Here is a 21,617-nt window from a genome sequence, read left to right as displayed (position 1 = left end):
GCCTTACCAAAGGAAGTTTGTTCAATCTGTGCTAATCCTTCCCACTTTGCTGACACTTGCCTTATGATGGGATAATCATCTGAGATCCCACAGGAGCAAGTGAACGCTTCATTCTCTAAACCAGCATACAATCCATATTCTTCTACAAATAATCCTGGCGGGAGAGATCATCCTAATCTATAATGGTGTAACCAAAGTCAAGGAACCACTGTTCCTTAATCTCAAGGACAGTATCAAAATCAATCCAATCCTATGTCCTAAAATAATTCTTTCAACCAATCTGGTATTTATCATCCACCTCAGTTTAGGAATCAACCCACTCAAGCTCCTAATCTTCCACCTCCTCCTAGAAATTCTGCTTTTGAGTATCAAGTACTCAATGCTCTTATTGATCTTAAAGCCAATACCCAACTTCTTAATTCTCATTCACAAGCCATAGCAAAGCTAGAGGCATAAGTTGGGCAAATAACAAGTACTTTATCTCGAAGAGAGGATAGAAAATTGCCTAGTCAGCCGATAGCCAACCCGAAAGGGTAAACTTACATGATTGATGAAACCAATTCCTCAAGTATTCATCATGAGCAAGTTCAGGCTATCACTACATTGAGAAGTGGTAAAGTGGTTGACAATCAAGTTGAAAAAGGACAGGAAGAAAAAGAGAGGCTTAGGATTCCCATTGTTCTTATCATTCATAATCTACATCCCATAGATGTTTCCTCAAGTTCTATTCCATAATCCACTACTGGAGTTAAAGGTGGAGTCACTTCTTCATCTGCTCCTAATCCTGAGACAGCTTATGAGCCAAGAGCATCTTATCCTGAATGTGTTATGGAGGGCTTTAAATAGGTCAAAATCAATCTTCCTTTGCTCGATGTTATAAAGCAAATTCTTGCCTACTCTAAATTTTTAAAGGACTTGTGCACTCTAAAAAGGAAATCCAAAAGCCAAGTTCCTAAGAAAATTTATCTCATCGAGTAAATCAGTGCTATTCTTAAGTATAACATTCCTTTTAAGGTTAAAGATCCTGGTGCTCCTATAATTTCTTGCATCATTGGAAACAATGTGATAGAGCGAGCACTTCTTGATCTTGGAGCAATTGTTAATCTTACACCTTACTCGGTGTATGAGAAGTTAGGTCTGGGAGAGTTAAAACCTACATTGGTTGTTCTACAGCTTGCTGACGGTTCTGTCAGACAACCATGAAGTATTGTTGAAGATGTACTCATAAAAGTAGATAAGTTCTTCTTTCCGGTCGATTTCTTAGTGCTTGATACAGAACTGGTCTACGATTCCAAAAAGTATATTCCAGTTATTCTTGGGCGTCCTTTTCTAGCCACAGTGAATGCTTGCATTAATTATAGGACTGGAGCCATGGATTTATCTTTTGGTAATATGAAAGTCAAGTTAAACATCTTCAATGCTATTCATCATCCTTACGATGATAGTGAATGCTTCTTCCTTGATGTTATTGATGGGTTGGTTGAGGAGTCACTCCCAACTATTTTATCCAAGGATCCTTTAGAGGATTGTCTGAATCACTTCAATTATGAAGATTTTGATATTGAATCTTCGATAGCTGATGTGAATTCTTTGCTCAACTCCACTCCTATCACAGATTTTCCTCAATGGAAATCTAGATTAGAGCCTCTTCCACCACTTTCTAGTATTCCGCCTATTCCTTCCTTAGAATCTCCACTTAAGCTTGAGCTTAAGCCACTTCCAGACAAGCTCAAGTATGCTTTCTTGGGTTTAAATGACATCTTCCCGGTGATCATTACTTCCAATCTTACAAGTTTCCAAGAAAGTAGTCTCTTAAAAGTTCTTGAGCAAAATAAAGAGACTATTGGATGGAGTGTGGCTAATTTAAAAGGAATTAGTCCCATAATTTGCATGCATCAGATTCATTTAGAGGAGGATTCCCAAACATCTCAGGAGCTCCAACGAAGATTGAATCCTAATATGAAGGAGGTGGTGTTGAAGGAAGTTGTGAAGTTGCTAGATACGGGAATAATCTACCCTATCTCGGATAGCAAGTGGGCGAGTCCTACTCAAGTAGTACCTAAAAAGATAGGTATTACAGTACTTGAGAATTCCGAGGGGGAATTATTTCCCTAATGCACCACCATTGGATGGCATGTGTGTATTGATTACCGAAAACTCAACTCAACTATTAGAAAAGATCATTTTCCACTTCCATTCATTGATCAGATTCTAGAGCGATTGGTTGGCCAGAGCTATTATTGCTTTTTAGATGGATATTTCGGCTATAATCAGGTGGCCATTGATCCTAAGGATTAAGAAAAAACTACTTTCACTTGTCTATTCGGTACATTTGCATATAGACGGATGCCTTTCGGATTGTGTAATGTGCCACTAACATTCCAGAGGTATATGATGTCTATCTTTTCGGACATGGTTGAAAAGTTTCTCGAAGTCTTTATAGATGACTTCTCTGTTTTTGGATCTATATTTGAGATTTGTTTCCAAAATCTGTCCCTAGTGCTTCAGTATTGTAGGGAAACCAATCTTATTCTTAGTTGGGAGAAGAGCTATTTTATGGTTCAAGAAGGGATCATTTTAGGACATATCATTTCGGAGAGAGGTATTGAAGTTGATAGAGCTAAAGTAGATTTGATCTCTAAATTACCCCCTCCTACCTCCGTAAGGGGAGTACGATCATTTCTTAGGCACACCGGGTTTTATTGACGCTTCATTAAAGATTTCAACAAAATTTCTCGTCCTTTGTGTAATCTACTTACAAAGGATGTTCCTTTTATCTTTGATGAGTCATGCATAGAAGTTTTCCACAAGCTTCGCCCTCTTCTTTCTTTAGCTCCTATCATGAATCCTCCAAATTGGGCTCTTCCATTTGAGATCATATGTGACGCATCTGATTATGCTATGGGTGTTGTCTTAGGACAACGAGTAGATAAGCTTCCTCATGTTATCTATTATGCGAGTAAAACTCTTTCAGAGGCACAATTGAATCATACCACTACTAAAAAAGAGTTATTTGCAATTGTCTTTGCTTTAGACAAATTCAGATCATATCTGTTGGGTTCTAAAGTCATAGTCTATTCTGATCATTCCACTTTGAAACATCTTCTTTCCAAAAAGGAAATCAAACCCCGTTTGATTCGATGGATCTTCTTGCTTCAAGAGTTTGATTACGAAATCCGGGATAAGAAAGGGTCAGAGAATGTGGTAGCTGACCATCTTTCTAGAATTTTGATTACGAATACCTCAACTTCATTTCCAGTTGGTGATTCCTTTCTGGATGAATAACTATTTGGGATTTCTCATTAGAATTTGCCTTGGCTTGCTGATATTGTGAATTACCTCGCAATAGGCAGAATTCCTCTGTTTTGGTCAAAGCAGGAAAATGATCGATTCTTCTCTCAGATAAAGATGTACTATTGGGAAGATCCTTAACTCTTTAAATACTATGCTGATCAAATCATTCGTAGATGTGTTCCTAAGAGTGAATTTTTGTAAGGACCCGGTCATTTTTCTTCTTTTCATTTTTCAGAAATTTCTTTTTTCGTCTTTTTTCCTATTTCGTCCTTTAGTCATTTTTCATTTTTCCTTACATAACCTCACTTTTTGCACTCGAATCTGATTCTGGCTTTGCATACATCCATGATATTAAAATTCTATAATATTTACATTTTCACTTTTGTAGAAAAGCAAGTTAAATGTTTACTTTTCTTGTAAATGGCATGAATGTATAACTTTTGGTAATTACTCTAAACTTGAGGGGTTTTTGTATAATTAAATAAAGTAATTATTTTTCGTCTTAGGGACCATTTTGCAATTTAATTTGGAAGATTTTTTCAAAAATGACCTTTTTGCAATTTCTGAAAAATGTGACAAGTGTCGCATTCTTAAGGTGCCACTTGTTAGTTTTGTGGTGGAACCACTTGGAGGCTTAATCTCATGACACAAGGAGGGTGGAGATTTACCCATTTGTTGTCCTAGGATAGGAGCACTTGTTGGCATGGATGGTTGACAAGTGTAGGTTTGACATTTAATCTTGGAAGGTTACTTATATTCATAACAAGTGTAGGCTTCACAATTGGTCTTGCATTAGTGTGTGTGTGAGAGGTAGTGCAAGAGCACCTAGTGAGTAGAGAATCTCACCATTTTAACTTAGGGTTTTCACTTTTAATTCATTTATCTCTTTCCTCTCAAGAACCCTAACATAGCCACCATTGGAGCAAAGCTTAACTTAGAGCTTTGACTTCATTTTTGATACCCCTCCAACCACCTTAGACCATTAAGCTTGGAATACAAAAGCCTTGCCTCACTCTCCTCTTCATAACCCTAGAAGGAAAACTTGAAATTCCTTTACTTCCTTTGGATTCAAGAGGGACAATCCTCTTGTGAGGTAGGGGGTGTTATAATTTATTTTTTCAAGTGATTTAATTGTTCTTATAGTGATATACAAGTTGTTTACATGTCCAACGTTAATTTAAGAAATAAATGACTAATGGTAGCTTGCATATAATTCACTTTAGACTTGATATATGGCATGACCATGACTTGATCTTTGTTGTATATTAATTTGGCATGATTTAAATGAGCTTTTAAATGTAGAGAATTTATTTAATTTAAATTGATTTAAATTCTACTTAATTATGCCATGCTTAAATTCCATTTTTGATTTGATATATGGCATATCTATGAGTTACTCTTTGTCATATATTTAATTGGAATCATTTGGACAACTCTTGAAATCTAGAGAAATTACTTAATTAGTTTAATTAATTTCTATCTCATTGTTCTAATGATTTAGTCATTTAATTCATGGAACCTATTGTGTTTTATCATATGTCATGACTTGTTGCTTAACGTGTTGATTTTGGAAACTTGGGATATTATCAAGAACATGACTTGGCTAGGACTTGGTTCTAGTACGGAAGATAGAGAGTTCCCTACACTGTAGTGCGCACTAGGGGAAGGTACCCATGGGTTAATAGCCCTAAAGTGATCCCAAGAGTACGGTTTTAATCCGGGCAATATCCAAGTATCCACTTTGGTTTGATTTCACATTTAAATTCCAAGTTGTTAACTTTGTGAATTTACGTCTCATTATGTTATGTTAAAAGTTTTAATGTCACTTTAATAGCATAGATTGAATTATATATAATTGCAAACCTTGTAATAAGTTAAGCTTATGCATGCTCATTCACTACAAGTAAACTTGTTTACTCACCCCGAAGCTACTGGGTGTTTTTCAGGTTAGAAGTAATATTGTGGGATGCACAACAATCTTAGACTTGCTAGACTACTTGGAGTACTTTTGCTATGTTAAAATATACACTTGTTAGCATATCACAATTCATTTTGCTTATTATGACAAAATATGTATTCATTGTTCAAACCATTTAATGTGCACTTAAGTGCACCTTTTGATACTCTACGGATATGTTTGTAATGAGGCCAAGGGCCAAACATGTTTACTTTGGCACTTGTATTCATTTGGTGCAATAGTTTGCTTTAAAAGCATATTTTTACCAACCTTGGAGTACTTTTGCTATGTTAAAATATACACATGTTTTATATTCAATTATGCATATTAAAGTTGTTGACATGCTTACACACTCAAAATTCCTTGAAAATCAGTTTTAAACTCTCATTTTTGAACCAATCCATGAGGGAAATTGAAAAATGGATTGAACCTTCACATATTTGGCATATAGCAGGTCCTTTAGCAGCTTTTTGAGGTGTTTTGGTCGACCGAAACACCAAATCGGTCGATCGATGGCTTTTGGGAATTCTTTTGTACAGTAAATTATCCATTCCAGTAGCTTTTTTCACTATTCAGAGTCATTTCGGTCGACCGAAACTCAATTTTGGTCTACCGAAACTCCCTCCTCTCAAAAATACATGTTTTAGTAAGTTTGTGTACAGTTCGGTCGACTGAAACTCCCCTCGTACACTTGCCTTCCAGATTAGGTTTCAGTACTGAAGTTCTAACTTCAAAGGGTCATATCTCCTTCATTTCTAACCCAAATGGGGTGATTCTTGAGCCTAAACTCAAGGATTTTGAGTAAGCTTTCTAATGGTATCAATACCATTCTTAGATTACAATCACAGTAGGAGATATCTATGTTTTTGTGAGATAGGGTTAGTTTTTGCTTAAATCGGGAAAAAGGGCCTTTTTTTGGGAATTCTTAGCCAAAGTTTTTAGAACCTCTTGGAATGTTGTGAAATGATTATATTAGGTTGTATTCACCTTTTTTGACTTGTTTATTGTTAATTTTCTCCATTTAAATTGTGAATTGACCAATTTACCCTTAACTGACGGATTTAGCCCATTTTGACTCTCATTTCCTCTTTTACTCACTATAACTTCCATGACTTCATGGAAGGTCACATTAGTGCCTTAGGGATGACTTATATCTCTAAAGACTTTAGTTTATCATTCGCTTCTGCATTTAGGATCCGTTTCTGGGTTGACTTTCGGGACATCACTGACACACCGGGTTGAATAAAACTCGGGTCACGACAAGTGGTATCAAAGCTCCTGGGTTCAAAAACCTAGGATGATGGGTTTTGGGTGCATATCATACTTTTGTTGGTGTATATTGATTTATCCATATACCTTGATAACATGTTTTAGTATTATAACATGTTTACGTGCTTAGTTTGATAACATGTCTATGTGCTTACGTGTTTAAGTACCTAGAAGTTTTTAGTATTCATTTAGTATGTTGTATATGCTTACCTGCTTTAGCATGACTGTACATCATATACATTGACATGCTTCTTGTTTCGTGCATTCGTAGCGTGAGTTACATTCGGTCATAATAACTTGTGTTATTGTTGACCTCTTTCTTTCCGTGCGTTTAGCATCATGGTTTTGGCTCGCAGAGAGTCTTCTTGTCATGATGGAGTGGATGAGCAAGTTTCGGACACCAGGCTCACACGGGGTCCAGGGAGGCCCAAGGTTCGACCTCGTGGTGTGGATCCTAATCCACCACGAATGCCGACTTATGAGGAGTAGATTGCACATGGAGTGGCTTTGGGGAGGTCAGAGTCCATTCAGCAGATGTTTCGTCAGCATATTGCAGGGATGCAGATCCCGATACCGGTACCAGCACTGGCACCAGTTGCTAATGAGGTATTAGACTACTTTATAAAGTTACAGAGGGTTAAGATCGACCAATTTACAGGGAGTATGGATACGCTTGCTTTAGAGGCGTGGTTTTATCTCATGGTAAGCAAGCTCGATAGCATGGCAGTACCTATAGACTGATTGAGGATCTCCTTGATAGCCTCTATGTTCATGGGAGATGCCGATATTTGGTGGAAGTCTATGACCAATATCCACGATGTAGAGGTGATGACTTGGAATGAGTTCAAAGATTTGTTCTTTAACCGCTTTTTTCCTAGGGCTATGAGGCGAGAGATGAGGATACAGTTCACAGGTCTTTATCAGGGCACAATGAGTGTCATTGAGTATGAGATAGGTTTTACTTCTCTCTCTCGTTATGCCGAGGACATGGTGGCGATAGATGAGGGCAGGGCAATAAAATTTCAGGATGGACTACATCTTCACATTAGGCCACGGGTCTCAATTCTTAACTTGAAGACTTATAGAGAGGTGGTCTAGAGGGCAATGCTAGCTGAGGCAGAGGAACGAGATTAGTTACAAATTAGGGGTTCACATAAACAACCTCGCAGCGACACTCTATCATCTTCTGGGAATCAGTGGAAGAAGGCTAAAGCCGGGGACAGTTCACGCACTTAGGGACAGTCACAATAGGCTCGGTCTGCATCTGCAGTTCCTATATCTTCAGGGTCAGCCCGAGGAGTGATTTGTCACTATTATCAGCAGTAGGGGCATATCAAGCCTCGTTGCCCGCAGCTTCAGCCACAGACCAGTCAATCACAGGCTAGTAAGCCTATAGCTTCGACAAAAGGGTTTCAGGGGACTTACAACTATTGCAAGCAGCTCGGTTACATGAGGAAGGATTGCCCTTATCCACGGAGCAGGGCATAGAGTGGCACAGGTTCACAGGCCACACCAGCACAGTCTGCAGTTGCTCAGTCAGGTTTCAGGGTGCCTCAGGTACCACAGCCAGTGGCGCCGCTAGTTGGTTCTTATCTGGGTAGGGGTTCTACGCCTACTACTTCCGGACATTAGTTGGGCCACCAGGGCTGTTCTCAGCAGTTGGGGGCTCAGGGACGAGCTTACGCATTGCCACAGGCCGATACCTCTGCTGGGACTTCTACAGTTTGAGGTATCTTTCCAGTTTTCAGTTCTTGGGCTAAAGTTTTTGTTGACACAAGTGCATCACATTCATTCATATTTACTTCATTTGCACATTCTTTAGGTCTGGAAGTTACGCAGCGGGATGGTTTCCTTTGTGTTGACACACCAGTTGGGGTCTAGTGTTTTTGGACCATGTTTGTGGGGTTATGCTATCGAGATAGCTGGGCGTACTTTAGAGATCGATTTTGTTATTTTTTGACATGACGGGCTTTGACATCATTCTCGGGATGGATTGGTTATCCTTTTTTCGTGCTACGATCAATTACTTTCGCGGGAAGGTGAGTCTTTGTACTCCCACAGTAGATTGTTTTCACTTCGTGGGAGATCGGAGCGATTCCCACTCGACAATGATTTTCAGTATTGGTGACTGGAGTCACCATAGATCCTACTTGGCTAGTTTACTAGTCGATGAGGATAGTTATTTGGGCCATGTTCTTCTGGCAGTTGTCAAGGATTTTGTTGATTGTCTTTCCAGAGGAGCTGACATAGTTACCTCCTTTAAGGGAAGTTATTTTTGCCATTGATGTCATTCCCAGTACAACACCCATCTCTATGGCACCATACCGTATGGCACAGGAAGAGCTTGATGAGCTTAAAGCTCAATTGGATCATTTGTAAGCTAAGGGCCTTTTTCGTCCTAGTGCTTCACCCTAGGGAGCACCAGTTCTTTTTGCGAAGAAGAAGGATGGGTCTTTGAGACTTTGCATCGATTCTCACAAGCTGAATCATATAACGATCAAAAACAGGTATCCTTTACCTAGGATTGATGACTTGTTTGATCAATTGAAGGGAGCGACATGTTTTTTGAAGATTGATTTGAGATCAGGTTACTATCAGTTGAGGGTTAAGGATGAAGATGTATCCAAGACCGCTTTCTGCACACAGTATGGCCATTATGAGTTTTTGGTGATGCCATTTGGTTTGACCAATGCTCCAGCAGCTTTTGTGGACTTGATGAACCGTGTATTCAGTGACCATCTTGATCAGTTTGTTATGGGTTTTGTTGATGACATTCTCGTATACTCAACTTCGGTAGAGGAACATGAGTATCATTTGAGGATAGTATTGCAGATCCTTAGGGATAATTAGTTGTATGCCAAGTTCGAGAAATGCAAATTTTGGCTATCGGAAGTGAAGTTCCTTGGACATGTTGTGTCAGGGGGCGGTGTTGCAGTGGATCCGTCGAAGATTGAATCAGAGATGGATTGGGAACGTCCGAAGACAGTGTTTGAGATTTAGAGTTTTCTTAGCCTAGCTGGCTACTACCGGAGATTTGTTTGGGATTTCTCTCATTTGGCGGCTCCTATGACTGGACTTACCCACAAGGGGGTCAAGTTCGTATGGAGCGAGGCATGTGAGTTTGCTTTTTAGGAGTTGAAGGTCAAGTTGACATCAGCTCTAGTGTTGATCATTCCTGAACGTGGTTTGGGTTATGTGATCTTCTGTGATGCTTCATGGGAAGGCTTGGATTGTGTCTTGATGCAGACAGAGCGGGTGGTTGCTTATTGGTCTCAGCAGTTGAAGACTCATGAGTTGAACTATCCGATACATGATTTGGACTTGGCAGCAGTTATCTTTGCCCTGAAGGGGTGGAGACATTATTTATACGGGGAGAAGTTTGAGGTTTTCTCCGATCACAAGAGTCTCAAGTATCTCTTCTCTTAGAATGATTTGAACTTGAGACAGCGCAGATGGGTTGAGTTCATGGAGGGCTATGACTTTGAGTTACAGTACCATCCGGGTAAGGCCAATGTGGTGGCCGATGCATTGAGTAGGAAGTCACGGGGGACTCTTACTAGCATTTCCATTCGCAGATGGAAGATGCTAGAAGAGCTTGTAGATCTTGGTTTACAATCTTATGAGGATGTTTAACCGGCTATTTTATTTAGCCTTGTGGCTCAACCAGCTCTTGTTAATAGGGTTATTGAGGCACAGTTGGAGGATGGGGAGATGAAGGCCATCTATGTTCAGATTTCAGGTGGTGAGGATGTAGAGGGTTGGACCTTACATTCAGATAGTGGTCTCAGGTATAAGGGCATGATGTTTGTTCCCTTGTCTTGTCGTGAAGATGTTCTTTAAGATTTTTACCATTTTCGACTCGCAGTTTATCTTGGTGGTATGAAGATGTATCATAATCTGCGATGACAGTTTTGGTGGTAGGGCATGAAATAGGATGTCTCACAGTTTATTGCTCGATGCCTTACTTGTCAGCAAGTGAAAACAGAACATCAGTGACTGGCGGGATTGTTACAACCATTACCAATAGCTGAGTGGAAATGGGAGCATATCACTATGGATTTTGTAACTTCCGAGGTCTCAGGCAGGGAATGATGCTGTTTGGGTCATAGTTGATAGGTTGACTAAGATAGCTCACTTCTTGCCCATGGCAGTGATAGATAGTGCAGAAAGACTGAGTGGACTGTATCTGAGGTAGATTGTCAGGCTTTACAAGGTTCCTGTATCCGTTATTTCGGATAGGGATCCGCGGTTCACATCTCACTTTTGGCAGAGTTTTCAAGAGGATCTTGACACGGGGCTTCATTTTAGCACGGTATTCCATCCTCAGATTGATGGTCAGTCAGAGCGCACCATTCAGATATTGGAGGATATGTTACGGGCTTGTATCTTGGATTTCGAGGGTAGTTGGGAGGATTACTTGCCTTTGGTTGAGTTTGCCTATAACAACAGTTACCAGACCATTATTGGCATCGCACCTTTTGAGGCGTTGTATGGAAGACCTTGCAGATCTCCAGTATGTTGGACCGAGGTCGATGATACCGTTGTCTTGGGTCCTGACATTGTCATTAAGACTACAGAGAAAATCAAGTTGATTCAGTAGCGGTTGGCTACCACGCAGAGTAGGCAGAAGAGTACGTTAATAAAAGGAGGCGATCCTTGTCTTTTGAAGTAGGGGACCATGTTTTTCTTAAGATTTCTCCGCGCAAGGGACTTCTGATATTTCGCCAGACTGGTAAGTTGTCTCCTAAATTCATTTGACCATTTGAGATATTGGAGTGTGTCAGTGAAGTTGATTATCATTTGGCTTTACCGCTAGACCTGGATAGGGTTCACGATGTTTTTCATGTTTTTATGCTGAGGAAGTACGAGCTAGATCCATCACATATTTTATGATGGACAGATGCTGTTGTTGATGGGGATGTGACCTACGAGGAAGGTCCAGTCTAGATTCTTGATTCACGGGAATAGGTCTTGCGGACCAAGACCATTCCATTGGTTAAGGTCTTGTGGAGACACCACGGCGTTGAAGAGGCTACCTGGGAGCTCGAGTAGGAGGTTCGTTCCCGGTACCCCCATTTGTTCTCTCTTTCAGGTACGATTCGATTTTGGGGACGAAATCTCTTTTAAGGAGGGTAGGTTGTAATGACCCGGTCATTTTCCTTCTTTTCATTTTTTAGAAATTTCATTTTTCGTCTTTTTCCTTATTTCGTCCTTTAGTCATTTTTCATTTTTTCTTGCATAACCTCACTTTTTGCACTCGGATGATTTCAGCTTTACATATATCCGTGATATTTAAATTCTATGATATCTACATTTTCACTTTTGTAGAAAAGCAAGTTAAATGTTTACTTTTCTTGTAAAGGGCATAAATGTATAACTTTTGGTAATTACTCTAAACTTGAGGGGTTTTTGTGTAATTAAATAAAGTAATTATTTTTCGTCTTAGGGACCATTTTACAATTTAATTTGGAAGATATTTTCAAAAAGGACCTTTTTGCAATTTCTGAAAAATGTGACAAGTGTCACATTTCTAAGGTGCCACTTGTTAGTTTTGTGGTGGAACCACTTGGAGGCTTAATCTCATGACATATGAAGGGTGGAGAATTACCCATTTGTTGGCCTAGGATAGGAGCACTTGTTGGCATGGATGGCTGACAAGTGTAGGTTTAATATTTAATCTTAGAAGCTTACTTAGATTCATGACGAGTGTAGGCTTCACAATTGGTCTTGCATTAGTGTGTGTGTGAGAGGTAGTGTAAGGGCACCTAGTGAGTGGAAAATCCCACCATTTTAACTTAGGGTTTTCACTTTTAATTCATTTATCTCTTTCCTCTCAAGAATCCTAACTTAGCCACCATTGGAGTAAAGCTTGACTTAGAGCTTTGACTTCATATTTGATACCCCTCCACTCACCTTAAACCTTTAAGTTTGGAATACAAAAGCCTTGCCTCATTCTCCTCTTCATAACCCTAGAAGGAAAACATGAAATTCCTTTGCTTCCCTTGGATTCAAGAGGGACAATCCTCTTGTGAGGTAAGGGGTGTTATAATTTATTTTTCTAAGTGATTTAATTGTTCTTATAGTGATATAAAAGTTGTATGCATGTCCTATGTTAATTTAAGAAATAAATGACTAATGGTAGCTTGCATATAATTCACTTTAGACTTGATATATGGTATGGCCATGACTTGATCCTTGTTGTATATTAATTTGGCATGATTTAAATGAGTTTTTAAATGTAGAGAATTTATTTAATTTAAATTGATTTAAATTCTACTTAATTGTGCCATGCTTAAATTCCATTTTTTACTTGATATATGGCATATCCATGAGTTACTCTTTGTCATATATTTAATTGGAATCATTTGGATTACTCTTAAAATCTAGAGAAATTACTTAATTAGTTTAATTAATTTCTATCTCATTGTTCTAATGATTTAGTCATTTGATTCATGGAACCTATTGTGTTTTATCACATGTCATGACTTGTTGCTCAACGTGTTGATTTTGGAAACTTGGGATATTATCAAGAACATGACTTGGCTAGGACTTGGTTCTAGTACGGGAGATAGAGAGCTCCCTACACTATAGTGCGCACTAGGGGAAGTGATCCCAAGAGTACGGTTTTAATCCGGGCAATATCCAAGTATCCACTTTGGTTTGATTTCACATTTAAATTCCAAGTTGTTAACTTTGTGAATTTGCATCTCATTATGCTATGTTAAAAGTTTTAATGTCACTTTAATAGTATGGATTGAATTATATATAATTGCAAACCTTGTAATAAGTTAAACTTATGCGTGCTCATTCCCCACGAGTAAACTTTTTTACTCACCCTGAAGTTACCGGGTGTTTTTCAGGTAAAGAAGCAATATTGTGGGTTGCACAACAATCTTAGACTTGCTAGACTACTTGGAGTACTTTTGCTATGTTAAAATATGCACTTGTTAGCATATCACACTTCATTTTGCTTATTACGACAAAATATGTATTCATTGTTCAAACCTTGTAATGTGCACTTAAATGCACCTTTTGATACTCTATGGATATGTTTGTAATGAGGCCAAGGGCCAAATATGTTTACTTTAGCACTTGTATTCATTTGGTGCAATAGTTTGCCTTAAAAGCATATTTTAACCAACCTTGGAGATTTAGCATTTGAGATTCTTGTAAATGATGTATATGAGGCCATGAGCCATTGTTTTACATTCAATTATGCATATTAAAGTTGTCGACATGTTCACACACTCAAAACTCCTTGAAAATCAGTTTTAAACTCTCATTTTTGAACCAATCCATGAGGGAAATTGAAAAATTGATTGAACCTTCACATATTTGGCATATAACAGGTCCTTTCGCAGCTTTTCGAGGTGTTTTGGTCGACTGAAACACCAAATCGGTCGACTTATGGCTTTTGGGAATTCTTTTGTATAGTAAATCATCCATTCCAGTAGCCTTTTTCAGTGTTCAAAGTCATTTCGGTCGACCGAAACTCAATTTTGGTCTACTAAAACTCCCTCCTCTCAAAAATACATGTTTTTAGTAAGTTTGTGTCTAGTTCAGTCGACTGAAACTCCAGTTCGGTCGATCGAAACTCCCCTCATACACCTGCCTTCCAGATTTGGTTTCAGCACTAAAGCTCCAACTTCAGTGGGTCATATCTCCTTCATTTATAACACAAATGGGGTGATTCTTGAGCCTAAACTCAAGGATTTTGAGTAAGATTTCCAATGGTACCAATTCCATTCTTAGATTTTAATCATAGTGGGAGACATCCATGTTTTAGTGAGATAGGGTCAGTTTTTGCTTAAACCGGGAAAGGGCATTTTTGGGGAATTCTTGGCCAAAGTTTTTAGAACCTCTTGGAATGTTGTGAAATGATTAGATTAGGTTGTATTCATCTTTTTTGACTTGTTTAGATTCAAATTTCTCCGTTTAAATTGTGAATTGACCATTTTACCCTTAACTGACCGATTTAGCACGTTTTGAATCTCATTTCCTCTTTTGCTCACTATAACTTCCATGACGTCATGGAAGGTCACATTAGTGCCTTAGGAATGACTTCTATCTCTAGAGACTTTAGTTTATCATTTGCTTCCGCATTTAGGATCCGTTTCTGGGTCGACTTTCGGGACATCACTGACACACTGGGTTGAATAAAACTCGGGTCACGACAATTTCATAGTATTCTAACCTTCTGTCATAGTTTAGCTTGTGGAGGTCATTTCAGTGCAAAGAAAACTACAACTAAAATTCTTCAATGCGGTTTCTTTTGGCCACCACCTTTTTGGGATTGTGTATTTGTTCTGTCGGTCATGCCTTCGATGCCAGCAGTTAGGATCAATTTATAGAAGAAACATGATGCCCTTAACTCCAATCTTAGTTATTGAGGTTTTTGATGTTTGGAGTATTGATTTCATGGGTCCTTTTGTTCTGTCAAATCATAATGAATACATTCTTATGGCTGTTGCTTATGTGTCTAAATGGGTTGAAACAGTTGCTACTAAAATTGCCTATCATGCAGTCATGATTGAGTTCATTCAAACGAACATTTTTAGTCAGTTTGGTATGCTACGAGTTATTATTAGTGATGGGGGTGCTTACTTCCGTAATAGGTATTTTCTTACTTTAGTATAAAGATACTCCATCACTCATAAAGTTGCTACTCCCTATCATCCCCAAACAAGTGGCCAAGTTGAATTTTCCAATCGTGAAATTAAAAGAATTCTTGAGAAAATGGTTAGGCCAGATCGTAAAGTTTGGTCTTTAAGATTGAATGATGCTTTGTAGGCTTATCGAACAGCTTATAAAACTCCGGTTGGTATGTCACCTTATCGTTTTGTCTATGGTAAATGGTGTCATCTTCCTGTAGAATTAGAACACAGAGCTTTCTGGGTCATAAAAAAGCTCAACTTTGACATGAACTCTGCTGGATCTAATAGGAAACTCTAACTAACAAAGCTCAAAGAATTACGTAATGATGCTTATGAGAGTGCTAAGGTTTATAGATAAAAAACTAAGGCATTTCATGACAAACATATCTTGCTTAAGACTTTTGAGCCTGGGAAGAAAGTTTGGTTGTTTAACATACGATTAAAACTTTTTCCTAGCAAACTGAAGTCACATTGGGAAGGTCCATATATGGTTATTTCTGTTACACCTTACGGTGCAATTGAGATACAAAATTGCAATACTGGACAACTGTCTAAGGTCAATGGACAGAGACTAAAGCCCTGCATAGAGGGTAGTGTGCAGAGTGGCATAGTGGAGGGAGTAGAACTTCTTGATCCTATTTACTTGGACTACAGAGGTCAGGTTTTCGTCGAGCTATCAACATTAAACTTAGCATGCTGTCGAGCTATCGACGTTAAACTTAGCATTGTATGTTGTGCCGTATTTTTATTTGATTTTTATTTAGTTATTTTAGTTTTTGATTTAATTATTTTTTTTTCTAGGTTTTAGGTTTATTTTAAATTTTAGGTTTAAGGTAGTTTAGGTTTAGATAAAATAAAAAAAAGAAAAAAAAAAATTAAAACATTAAGAAAAATCCAAAAATTTGTCTCAATGCTCGAGCTTGAACCTTAGGGCTCGAGCATCAGCTACTAAAGGCTTGAGCATTAGTAGCTTAAGCTCAGGCCTTCCATCATTGTGAACTTTAGGATTTGTGTTGGCAAGCTTGAGCTTGAATCCTTCAAGCTCAAACCTTAGGATCTAAAAGTTTAAAATAAGGAAACTGAGTACTTCGTCTCCTATTGCACAAAGGATGTCCTTCCTCTATAGAATCTCTCAAGGTTTTCTCCACATTCCTATCCAGTGATGCTTCACATTCTTCTTAAAGATTTATAGAAATAATAGAGGTAACATTCTCCTTCTTCTTCCTTTTTCCATTAACTCTTCCTTAGTCCAACAAATTTTTAGATCTAGAGACCAGAGCATGAGTTATTACTTGGATGAATGATTTTTTTAACTTGTATACATCATCAACATTTATTAGTTGCTTGACTCAATTGATGATTGATTTGCGAGCTGATTTCTGAGATCTGTTTAGGTGAAATTCGGGTAATGCTCGAGCCTTGACACTTTAAACTCGAGCATTGAGTGAAGCTTGAGCCCGAAAGCTCAAGCTCGAGCCTCAATTCCCAGAATTACAGGATTTGGACAATTTTGGGTGATTTTTGGGATTTTATTGCAAGATACTATTAATTAAAGCTAGAGGTGGTTCATTCTGCTCCTTCTGAGCGCGTTAGGGTGACTAAGGATGTTGTGCCAAATGCTTGGAAGATAATTCCAATTTCATATGAAACTACCTTTGATTAACAGGAATTCATTAATGATCCTCGCACTAGATGGGCCATGAAGGCTTTTAGTTACAGGCATCTTCTTCATCTCATGGTCCAATTTCACATATTGCTTATCCTACTCTTGTTCATTTGTTTTACCTCAATCTTATTTATAGTGAGGATGACCCCTGGGAACTTAGGACTAAGATTGATGGGCATGAGTTGATTATTAATCCTGATACTATTGCTGCAGCTCTAAAATGCTATCATGCGCTTCCTGAGGTGATCGATGAGAGACGTAGCTGTTCTATTTTCACACCTTTTCCTAGAGTACCAATTGCAGAAAATCTAATTCAAAAGTTGTGTGATGGTAGATTTGCTAGGAGAAAGCGTAGTAGTATTACTAAAGCCAAAATTCCTAAAAGGTTATGGATTTTAGATTCTATTATCTCTACAAATGTTCATCCTCTTAGACATAAGAATATTAGGAATACTGATTTTCTCCAAGCATTGTATGCTATTCAGTTTGAGCATTGGTATTCGTTCCCTAGGATGATTTTCTGCCAGCTACTGGAGTTTTGGTCAGAAATTGGACCATATAAGACTGTTCCTACCCATATGCTACCCTTTTCATACATGATTACCAGGCTGTTAGAGCTACATGATTTTATGGTAGGTCCAAAAGAAGAGTTATGTGAGGAATTTCCAAAGTTTGGGATGAAGGAATGGAATAAAGTATGGGCATATATGCCGGCACATCGTCGTGATGCAGTAGAGTTTGGTGATGAGGGATACATAGTAGTTGCTGCTAGGAGGGCAGATGATGAGGCTACAAAGGACGAGATGGATATCTCAGATAGCTAGACCCCGCCGAGGAGGAGGCTAGTTCCTGCAGCCCAGCCTGAGAGTTATTTTCAAGTTGAGATTAGAGCTTTACAAGTCAGGGTGGCCGAGCTGTAGGATGGCCAGATGGTACTGAGACAGATGCTGACTGCGCAACAGAGCATTGAAGAGCTTCCGATAAGTGCCGAATATTGCATATTCAAATGCCCTTATTTGCATTAGTGAAGTCCATTAGTTAATCATATTGTATATATTAGCTTCATTTGTGTGTTTTTGCTTACTTTCAGGTTGGTTCCCCAAAGATAGTTAAATGTGAGGTTTTGTTGAGTTCGTGAATAATCAAAGCATGCCATTGTCAAGAACTTTCATTTTGCCCATGCCAGTGACCCATTGATCTCATGTTTTCCCTGTAAAAAGTGCTAAGGAAGATGCCCGCCAAAACGGGCTAAGCAAAGATCAGTTCATGAAGCAAATTGGTGCCCAAGGCTATAGCATTGCGGGCGCCCGCCATTCCTTGCGGGTGCCCACCAAATGGGGCAGATTGTTTGTAAAATTACAGGTGCCCGCCCTGCGCTGTGGGCGCCCGCCAATTTGCAGAAAGTAGGCCACCCACTCTATGGTTTTGCTTAAGTTGTTCCCTTTGACTGAATGAATGGCTAGGCTTCCTTCTAGGGATTTTTGGGCCACGAATTGGGGGAGATAGATAAGATTTTTAGGATATATTTGGTGGCTTGTATCATGTAAGACATTTCTCATATTTTAAGGGGTTTTAGACAGAGAAATATTGAGTTCTTGAGGGTGTGTGTGTATTGTGGCTTCTAGGTGCAAAAATGGAGGGTAAGATCACCTCTTCTCCTTCCTCCTTTGCTTCTATGGGTAACTAACTCCCTTTCTAGGGAGGTGATGAAACCCTTCCTTGTAAGCATGTCTTAGTTTTAGTTAAATTTGGGGGATAAAATATATGTATGGGCCAAGTTTCATAATCTAGAGCTATACACATGTTGTAATGGATATTAATGTTTATAAATGATCATTTTGAGTTTATTATCTTGTCTTAGATTGTTTTCTCTCATGATCATATGGCTTGCATTTTCATAGTGACAATGGAAATGAGATTGTGAAATGGTTTTAATGGCATGTTGTTTAAGAAATTTGATAGTCCATAGCTCAGGGCCTTCTTTTGATGGACTATTCTTGGTTTTTAACTTCATGTGCTTTATCATTTGATTGAGGGTTTGATAATCTTTAGCTTAGTGAGCATGTCTAAGGCTACACCCTAGTTTAGGTAGTTCAAGCATGTAAAACTTTGATAGGTTATTCTTGCCTCTTGATTTCATGAATTTCTTGAAGATAATGTAGCAACCATGTGTTGCTACATATCATGGCCACTTATATATGTGTTTCCCCAAGTTCATCCTAATCTAGCATGTTTATATGGTAGGTAGTTGATTCACTTCCCTAGCCCTCTTTACATAAATCTTTCTCTTTTGAATTCCTTGCATTTATTGTTTTATGCAATCTTTAATTCTAAGTTTCCAAGTGACAAACCAAACAAAAACTCTATACCTCCTTCATCAAACTAAAAGCGATTTTACAATCTTGGTTGCTAGAAACTAGCAATCCTTGTGGTTCAACTTACTCGTACAATAGCCCTATTTTACAATAATTTGTACTATTGCAAATGGTTGATTATAATTGAGACCAAACAATTTTTGGCGCCGTTACTGGGGATTGCAAACAGTTTCGTAACCAAGGTTCAAGGATTAACTTTGGTTTGATTGTGAATATTGTGTTTTGTGAATATTTTCTTATTCAGTTTTGGTGACATTGTGTTTTAAGTATTCTTGTGAGATTCTAGGGACTCAAGGCTTGCCGAGGGAAAACTAAAAATATCATAAATCTGGAGGACTTCAGGTAAGTTTTTCAAAGTTCTTGTCTCAACAATTGTGAATATTTTGCATGTGTTTAACTTAGTGATATTTAACTTGTGAAGCCCTTGTCGAGGCTATTCCTATTTTACTGTCTTATAAAGCATCGGTCCTTGTTGTGGCCATTTATTTTCAGTCTTATTGATAATTAAGGAAAAAGGGAACATTGTATGTGGATGTTATGGTGAAGAAGTGTTGTGCTTGTTGTGAAGTGTGTTGTTGATGTTTGGCCATAGGTCATTATATTTACCAACTCTTGAATCTCCCATTGACATAAATTCGCTTGAAAGGACTCTTAGAAGAAACCTTAGGGAATCTGCAAACTTAAAAGGAATTGAACTTGAATTTAATACAATGGCCGATAATGAAGAAAATGTCGGGAATGAGGGAATTAATAATGATAGGGCTGAAATTCAAAATGTGGCACCTATGACTCTTAGGGACCATTTTATCCCTACCACTTATGCCTTTCCTCCTTGTATAGTGATGCCAAATATCGAGGCAGCCTAATATGAGATCAAATCTAGCATAATTCAAATGCTTCCATCTTTTATGGCTTTGAAAATGAAGACCCTTATAAGCATCTTGATGAGTTCCTTGAAATCTGTTCTACCATCAAGCTGAGGGGCTTCCCTGAAAATGCTCTCCATTTGCATCTCTTCCTATTTGCCTTCAAAGATAGGGCAAAATATTGGTTGAACTCCCTTGCTGCAAATTCTATCACTACATGGGCTCAATTGTAACAAGAATTCTTAAAAAAATACTATCCTATGAGTAAGACCAACCAAATGAGGCGTTTTATTCTTAGCTTTGCACAAATCGATGGGAAACAACTCATAAGACTTGGAAAAGACTTCAAGACCTCCTTAGGAAATGTCCGCACCACCTAATTCCAATATGGCAACTGGTGCAAGCTTTTTATACTGGTTTAACTGACCCACACAGACTCATGGTTGACTCATCATGTGAAGGGATGTTCATGTCTAAGAATGCGAATGAGGCTTGGACCTTACTCAAGAATTTGAGTGAAAACTCATTGCAACATAATTCTCGTAGGGCTCTAACCTCAACCAATGCAAAGAACACCAATTTATGTCAACCAAAGACACTGAAGGAAGAATTTTCTTAAGTGGATGCCATAGCTCACAAATTCTATAAATTAATGGCACCATATCTCTCTCCTTCCTTATCTCAAAATTCGGCAAGTGCGTTGTGTGTATCATGCACTAGCCCATTCCATCTCTCGGAAGATTGCCCCACACTGGAGTAATTTCCTAGTAGCAATCAAGAGTAAGCAAATGTTATGTTTTCCAGGCCCAGAAATAATCTTTACTTCAATACCAACAATCTGGTATGGAGAGATTATCCGAATTTTTCGTGGAGGTAACCTGTCCCACAAAATTTGACATTTCAAAATCAAGGGCATCAAAATCAGCCCTCTTCTCAATTTTCAAATAGGCATTTTCAGGCCTCTTTGAGTTACTGTCCACCCTATAATCCAAATGTCTCTACTCCATCTCCTGTGTTTCCAACTGATGAAATTCTCGCTGCAAATAAGCAAATGATGGGATCCCTTAACAAACAAATGTTAGAATCTAACAAGCAACTGTTGACATCATTGCAGCCTACTCTCTAAATGGTTCATTCACAAACTCAGTTAATAGCTAAACTTGAGAATCAACTGGGACAAATAGCTAATTCAATGAACCAACTTCTTCAAAGAGATAAGGGAAAACTTCCCACTTAACCATTTGAGAATCCTAGAGGGATGCATGTGATTGACGAAGCCCTTCCTCCGAGTGGGCCTACTAATGAACGAGTTCAAGCAATCATCACCCTTCGAAGTGGTCGAATTGTGGACAACAAGGTAGATGGAGGAAAACATGAAACAATCCTTCCTCCCAAAAATCCAAATCCTATCTCATCTAATCCAAATTTCACTCCTGAAAATCCAAAGTCTAGCACTGAAAATTCCAAGCTTGTCACCCCAAATGTGAAGACTTCTTATGAGCTTAAAGCTCCGTTTCCTCAACGTCTCCAAGAGTC

Source organism: Cornus florida, unplaced genomic scaffold (assembly GCF_030987335.1).
Source record: "Cornus florida cultivar Cherokee Brave unplaced genomic scaffold, ASM3098733v1 CherokeeBrave_3.0.0_Hap2_Chr10, whole genome shotgun sequence".
NCBI classification, from domain to species: domain Eukaryota; kingdom Viridiplantae; phylum Streptophyta; class Magnoliopsida; order Cornales; family Cornaceae; genus Cornus; species Cornus florida.
This window is presented reverse-complemented; position numbering follows the sequence as displayed.